Source organism: Meles meles, chromosome 18, assembly GCF_922984935.1.
Source record: "Meles meles chromosome 18, mMelMel3.1 paternal haplotype, whole genome shotgun sequence".
NCBI classification, from domain to species: Eukaryota; Metazoa; Chordata; class Mammalia; order Carnivora; family Mustelidae; genus Meles; species Meles meles.
The window spans coordinates 2,739,720-2,747,300 of NC_060083.1; positions in this window are offsets into that span (position 1 = coordinate 2,739,720).

Sequence of the window (7,581 nt, forward strand, 5' to 3'; positions counted from 1 at the left end):
TAAAAGATAAAGGAGGGCATAAGAAATATTTAGTGAGAATGTATCATAAAAACAAAACCGTGTGTGAAAAATAAATGGTTGAAATAAAATATTTAATACTTTATTGAACACCAGAATGTATAAAGCTAGAGTGAATTTTAAAGCTGGGCACTACTCTTCCATAAGATAACAGAAATGGATAAAAAGTTGAAAAATATAAAAGACATTTAAAAAAAGATTTTATTTAATATTTGACAGAGAGAGACACAGCGAGCGAGGGAACACAAGCAGGGGGAGTGGGAGAGGGAGAAGCAGGCTTCTGGCTGAGCAGGGAGCCTGGTGCGGGGCTCGATCCTAGGACCCTGGGACCAGGATCAGAGCGGAAGGCAGATGTCTAACAACCAAGCCACCCAGGTGCCCCTATAAAAGAAATGTTAAGCAACATGGAAACTGACTTGTTACTTATATAATGAGAATTCTAAAAGGAAAGGAAGAATAAACAGATAAAATACTTAAAGAAATAATAACCAAGGATTATAGAGAAAGGAAAGTTAAGGAACTTTAATCGAAAGTGCTCCTAGAAAGTCAAACAAGAAAAATGTGAAAAGACGCCACATATTATAATAAAATCTAACAACAGAAATTTTGATTTGGAACCTTGGGAGTTCCCTAGGCGGGATTTGAAACTGGCCCCCATATATGGCAAGGAGAGACTGAAGGAAGAGGCGGACTACTATACGTTGGTAGCAGCAATTTTTTTTTTTTAAATATTTTATTCATTTATTTGACAGAGAGAGAGGTCACAAGTAGGCAGAGAGGCAGGCAGAGAGAGAGGGAGAAACAGGCTCCCCACCAAGCAGAGAGCCCGATGCAGGGCTCGATCCCAGGACCCTGAGATCATGACCAGAGCCGAAGGCAGAGGCTTAAACCACTGAGCCACCCAGGCGCCCCGGTAGGCAGCAATTTTAATTAGCAAGGGAACTAATATACTAGATTCTCTTGAGCAGCTGTTCAAGAGACAAGTTGATCTCTGCACCTGCCCACCAGAATCTTTAAAGTTTCTATCCAGGCTTTAACTGGGTTCGGTCCACATGGTCTCAATAACACATTACTCTCTCAAGGCTACATCCCCAAAATGACTTCTACTGTGGGAATGCTGGGCAGAACATATATTTCCAAGGGCAGGGGAGGGGGTAAGGAGTCTCCCATTGCTTGGGTCTAGCTCACAGGTCAATTGGTAGTCACTCTTCATGACCTCTTACACAATAAATAGCAAGAAATTCTAAAAACTCCCAGACACAAAACAGATCACATATAAAACAGAGTTCACTGCTAAATCCCCTGTGTCAAAAACAGTGCCTGGCATTTTGTGGCCCTTTAATAAGCAATAATTGAATAAATAAACCTAATTGTTCACTAGTAGTACTGACTACAGAAGAAAGTGTAATGATATTTTCAAATTGGAAAAGATTAAAACTTTGAATCTAGAATTTTATATTTTAATTAAGTATCATGCAAATGAGTCAAAATAAGGGTACTCATGCCTACAGAACCTTGGAAATTTTCTTGGAGAATGTATGTTAGCAAGAAGGGAAAGAGTTCAGGAAGATGCTTTAGGATATAAAAGACAGGAAGGGCAAAAATAATTTGGTAAAGGATTTGTTATCATCTTTAAGGAACAGAGGTAGTGAAACAGGGTGACACCAACTACATGTACATAACAATTCCACAAAAATTTTAATACCAGTGAGGATGAGGTTGGGAAGTAGAAATGCACAAATAAGGTGACTAAGTTACTTGTCTTGAGTAGAGGGAGGATATACATGTCACAAGTTTGATAAATAGATGGGTTGTGGGGGAGAAATGTAGGTGTGAGTTTTAATAAATTAGTACAAGTACCATGAGGGTAAAAGTACATGTATAACATTCAAACCAGAGCAAAAGAACTGATCTTAAAAGATTTTATTCATTTTTGAGAGAGAGAGAGAGAACAAGCAGGGGAAGGGGCAGAGGGAGAGGGAGAAGTAGCCTCATCACTGAGCAGGGATCCCAGGACCCTGGTATCATGACCTGAGCTGAAGGCAGACACTTAACCGACTGAGCTACCCAGTCACCCCAAGAACTGATTGTTTTTTAATTTTTATTTTATTTTTTTTAAAGATTTTATTTATTTATTTGACAGACAGAGATCACAAGTAGGCAGAGAGGCAGGCAGAGAGAGAGAGAGGAGGAAGCAGGCTGTCCGCAGAGCAGAGAGCCCGATGCGGGGCTCGATTCCAGGACCCTGGGATCATGACCTGAGCCGAAGGCAGAGGCTTTAACCCACTGAGCCATCCAGGCGCCCCTGATTACTTTTTTTTAAAATATTTTATTTATTTGACAGAGAGAGATCACAAGTAGGCAGAGAGGCAGGCAGAGAGAGAGGAGGAAGGAAGCAGGCTCCCCCCGGAGCAGAGAGCCCGATGTGGGGCTCCATGCCAGGGCCCTGGAATCATGACCTGAGCCAAAGGCAGAGGCTTTAACCCACTGAGCCACCCAGGTGCCCCCCAAGATCTGATTATTTAATGGAAACCCAGACAAGAGGAAAAGAGAAACAACAATAAAGTATGGTCAAGGGAAAACACAGAATAAGACCTGTTACATAACTTATTACAAAAAATGTAAGTGAGTCAAACTTATCCATCAAAAGGCAGAGAATCTCTGTTTGAATTTAAAACAAAACGAAAAACTGGGGCACTTGGGTGGCTCAGTTGGTTAAGCATGTGCCTTCAGCTCAGGTCACGATCCCAGGGACTTGGCATTGAGCTCTGTGTTGGGCTTCCTGCTCAGCAGAAAGCCTACTTCTTCCTCTCCCTTTGTCCTCCCCCACCCACCCCACTCGTTGTCTCTTTCTCTAAAATTAATTAATTATTAAAAAAAAAAAAACCCAACACAAGTCCAAAGATGTAGCAATACGTTCTTTACAAAATACACATTGGAAATGAAGCAACACAGAAAAATGGAAAACAAAGTGATGACAAAGGATATACCAGGCAAATTGAACTAAAAGAATACCCACATAAAATGTTATTAATAGCATTAGATTCAAGATAAAACCATCATAAAGGACAAAGGAGAGATCTATATACTTGTAAAACTCATGAGGAGTATTGTATTTGCCTACATTTCTGTTTTTTCCATGGTTCTTTCTTTTATGATGCTCTATGAGTCCTCGCTATATCTTTTTTTGTCGTTAGAATTTCTCTTAGCCATTCTTTAAGGGTAGATCTGCTAAGTGACCAATTCTTTTAGTTACCATTCATCTGAGAATGTCTGGATTGTCTCTTCATTCCTGAAGGATATTTTCTTTCGATACTCGAGTCATGGTTGGCAATTGTTTCCCTTTAAGCTGACAGCATTTGAAAAAGTGCTATTTTCATCTGGCCTTCATGGTTTTTGGTTAGAAACCTGCTGTCATTCAAATTGCTGTGGCCCTGTAGGTAATGTGACATCTCTCCACTGCTTTCTTCTCAGTGTTGGCATTGTCAACTGCCTTTTCTCCTTCAGGTTTTGATCTTCCTGGTTCTTAGTATGATGGGTAATTTTGGATTGATTCCTTGAGATTTTGCCTGTTATATTAGGAGACTCAGGGTCCTATTTAAATCTTCTGTTCTAGACCCCTGTCACCCTTTTCAGGCTTAGCATACAGGTCTTAGCCTACTTTTGTAGTCTGTGATTTAGCAAGAATTTAATTTTCAGAGCTTTTGTGGTACGATTTTGGTCTGGTTGGTGTATCTGGTTGGTGTATCTGACTCCCACTGGCCCCTGCTGGTGCTGCTTGAGTGGGTGGAAAGAGCTTTCCCAGGCTGGGCTAAGGTGGGGAAAAGGATTTCCAGCCCAAGAAGAGTGCTTTCTGGGTTGGGCCCTTTATGTGGTGGCATTCACATGCCAGCAGTAGGACCCATCCAACTGGTGTCTCTAGATGTAGGTGTGGGTGTGTGCTGTGGTGGGCAGGTGGGGATTCCTGGGTCTAGCCGGGGCAGAGACCACTTCTTCGGCCAACTGGTTGTTTTGGTCAGATCCCCCAGACTGTGCCATCTAGAGTCTGTTTCTCTCTGTGGGTGAGAGAGGTCTCACATTTGGGGGGACAAAGTAGATTACCAATCAGGATAGTTGTAGTGTTGGGATCCCCTTTATCAGTGCCATTTCTCAGTAGTGACACTTCCCTCCTACCTTAGCTCTAGGTTGGGGAGGGCGGTTTCAGTTTAAAGGACAGCGAAGCTTCCTGACTGGAGGATGTGGCAGATCCTCCCCTTTGGTGAGTCCTGCCCATCTACTTTGTGTCATGGATGTGGGAAGAGAGTCAGGCTGGTAGGGAAGGAGAATACTTTCCCTGGCTTCTTATTCTTGGTGGGGCTTCCAGTATGTCCCCCTTCCAGTGCTACAAGGCTCCCTTGGTATTACAGGTAGGGACTCTATTCATTCTATGGGAGAAATGAGTCCACCTGGGCCACCTTCCCATGCTAGGTTTGGGTTGTGACTTGCCCTGCCACCATGCTGTTCCTCTAGTCCTGAGGTCTGTCTCTCTACCCAGTCCACATTCCTCTTTCCACCTGTCAGAGTTCTTGTTTGTGATTTCTAGCATTTATAATGAACACAGCAGGAAGGATCAGGGTGAAATAAGTCTACGTATCACCTCATCTAGACCCATGGTATACTTATAAAAGAAATGAGAGATCAAATAGTATGACTGACATCAATTATAGTAGGAAAGTTTTACGTAACCCTGAGAAACTGATAAAATAAGCAGACAAGAGGAAGGAGAGCTATAGAAGTTTTAATAACAGGGTTAAAGAACCCAAGATAAGGGACATCTGGGTGGCTCAGTTGGTTAAGCATCTGCCCTTCAGCTCAGATCATGATCCCAGCACTGTGTTGGGCTCTCTGCTCAGTGGGAGCTTGCTTCTCCTTCTCCCTGACACTCCCCCTGCTTATACTGTCTCTTTCTGTCAAATAAATAAATAAAATGTTTTTAAAAAGAACGACCAAGATAATACATTTACATGCAACTTGACATACCACAAATAGATATGCATTCTTTTCTAGTATACAGGCATTCCCCAGAAAAATTGACTATAGGCTTAAATACAGAAGATGCCTCATTGAGTTTAGCTAACTATCACACATCTATTCACTACATACATTATAGATCATTGAAATATAATGTAAGCTGCATATGTAATTTAAAACTAGCTAGGGCACCTGGGTGGCTCAGTTGGTTAAGCATCTGCCTTTGGCTCCTATCATCATCTCCGGGTGCTGGGATCAAGTCCTGCATCAGGCTCCCTGCTCAGTGGGGAGCCTGCTTTTCCCTCTGCCTGACGCTTCCCCTGCTTGTGCTTTCTCTCTGTCAAAAAAATAAAAAAATAATTTTAAAAATTAAACAAAATGTTCTAGTAGCTGTATTTTAAAAATATTTATATATTATATATAATATTTGTATATTAAATAAATATATTTACTTAACCCAATATACCCAACATATTTAACTTTCAATCAATATCAAATTTACTAATAAGACACTTTATATTTTTGTGCTCAGTTGTCAGAATCTGTGTGTGTTGTTCACTAAAAGCACATCTCAATTCAGATTAGGCACATTTCAAGTTCTCTATCCACATATGGCTTTTGGCTACCATATTGGGTAGCACAGATCTATCTTTTTGACCCATGTGATAAAGTAGAAATCAAAAATGAAAAGAGCTAAAAGTTCTCTTTCTGAATAATAAAACCAAAATGAAATACACCACTAAATTAATTTTGGGTTAAAGAGGAAATAGTGAAAGTAATAAGGGAACACAATGAAAAGATTCATTCAAAATTTGTGGGACACACCCAGAAGAGGACTTAAGAAGATACACATAATTTCAAACACATTTTAGAAAAATTGGAAACAAATGGGCTAAGGAGTCTATTCAAAGAGCTAAAAAGAATGACAGATTAATCAGAAGAAATATAGAAATAAGAAACGATTAAAGTCAATGAAGTAGCATACCCCCAAACCAACGGAGAAGATAAAACCAAAGCTGGTTCAATGAATAGATTAAGAAGTTACCAAAAAACCTGCAGGGACAGTAATGAATCTCAAAAAGAAAGCAGACAGATGAACTAAGCAGAAAAAAATGGAGACACAACAGATTATTAAGAAATACATTTGAAAGCATAAAGTAGGGGCGCCTGGGTGGCTCAGTGGGTTAAAGCCTCTGCCTTCGGCTCAGGTCATGATCTCAGGGTCCTGGGATCGAGCCCCACATCGGGCTCTCTGCTCCGCGGGGAGCATGCTTCCTCCTCTCTCTCTGCCTGCTTCTCTGCCTCGTTGTGATCTCTGTCAAATAAATAAAATATATAAAAAAAAATGAAAGCATAAAGTAGATATACCACTTTTTCATACAATGAAAAAATCAGTACAAATTAAATTGGAAACTTTAATAGATCAATTATCATAAGATTGAAATAAGAGACCACACTCCAAATTCTATTAAAATTTTAAGGAATAAATCTCTATCTTATATAAGATGTTCTAAAAACAGGAAAATAGGGGTGCCTGGGTGGCTCAGTTGGTTAAGCCTCTGCCTTCAGCTCAGGTCATGAACCCAGCGTCCTGGGATTGAGCCCCGCGTCAGGCTCCCTATTCAGTAATGAGTCTGTTCCTCCCTTTTCCCCTGCCCCTCCACCTGCTTGTGCTTGCTTTCTCTCTCTCTCAAATAAGTGAATAAAATCTTAAAACAAAACAAAACAAAACAGGAAAGGGGTGCCTGGGTGGCTCAGTTGGTTAAACAGCTGCCTTTGGCTCAGGTCATGATCCCACCCTGCATCAGGCTCCTTGCTCAGGGGAGAACCTGCTTCTCTCTCTCCCTCTGCCTGGTCCTCTGCCTACTAGTGCTCTCTAACTCTCTGTCAAATAAATAAATAAGACCATGAAAAAATGATTTTAAAAACCCCAGGAAAATAAAAAGAGATAAAGCTGTCACATTTGTTTTAGTAACTCAGTATAACCTTGGTTCTTAACATTGATAAGGACACTATATGGAAGAGGAAAATTATAAACTAATTCCACCTTTAGATATAGATGCAAAAATCCTAAATAGAATATTAGGTAACTGAATTTAACTGATACCATGATCATAGAGACTTTACCATCAGAAAATCTAGCTATGAAATTTGCCACATTAATGGACTCTAAAGGATAAAAGTAAAATGATTAAATCAACAGTAACAAATATCATTTGGTAAAGCTCAATATCTATTTATGATTAGGTTAACAACTCAGATAAGCCTTCTTAAGTTTTTTTTTTTTTTAATTTTTGGTTATTTATTTGACAGAAAGAGATCACAAGTAGGCAGAGAGAGGAAGGAAAGCAGGCTCCCTGCTGAGCAGAGAGCCCAATGCGGGGCTCCAGGCGAGGCTCAATCCCAGGACCCTGGGATTATGACCTGAGCCCAAGGCAGAAGATTTAGCCCACTGATCCACCCAGGTGCCCCAAGCCTTCTTACCTTTTATAAATCTATATTCCAAAGCCTAGAATAGATGAGAGTTTAATAGGGGTGATTAGGAGTATTCCC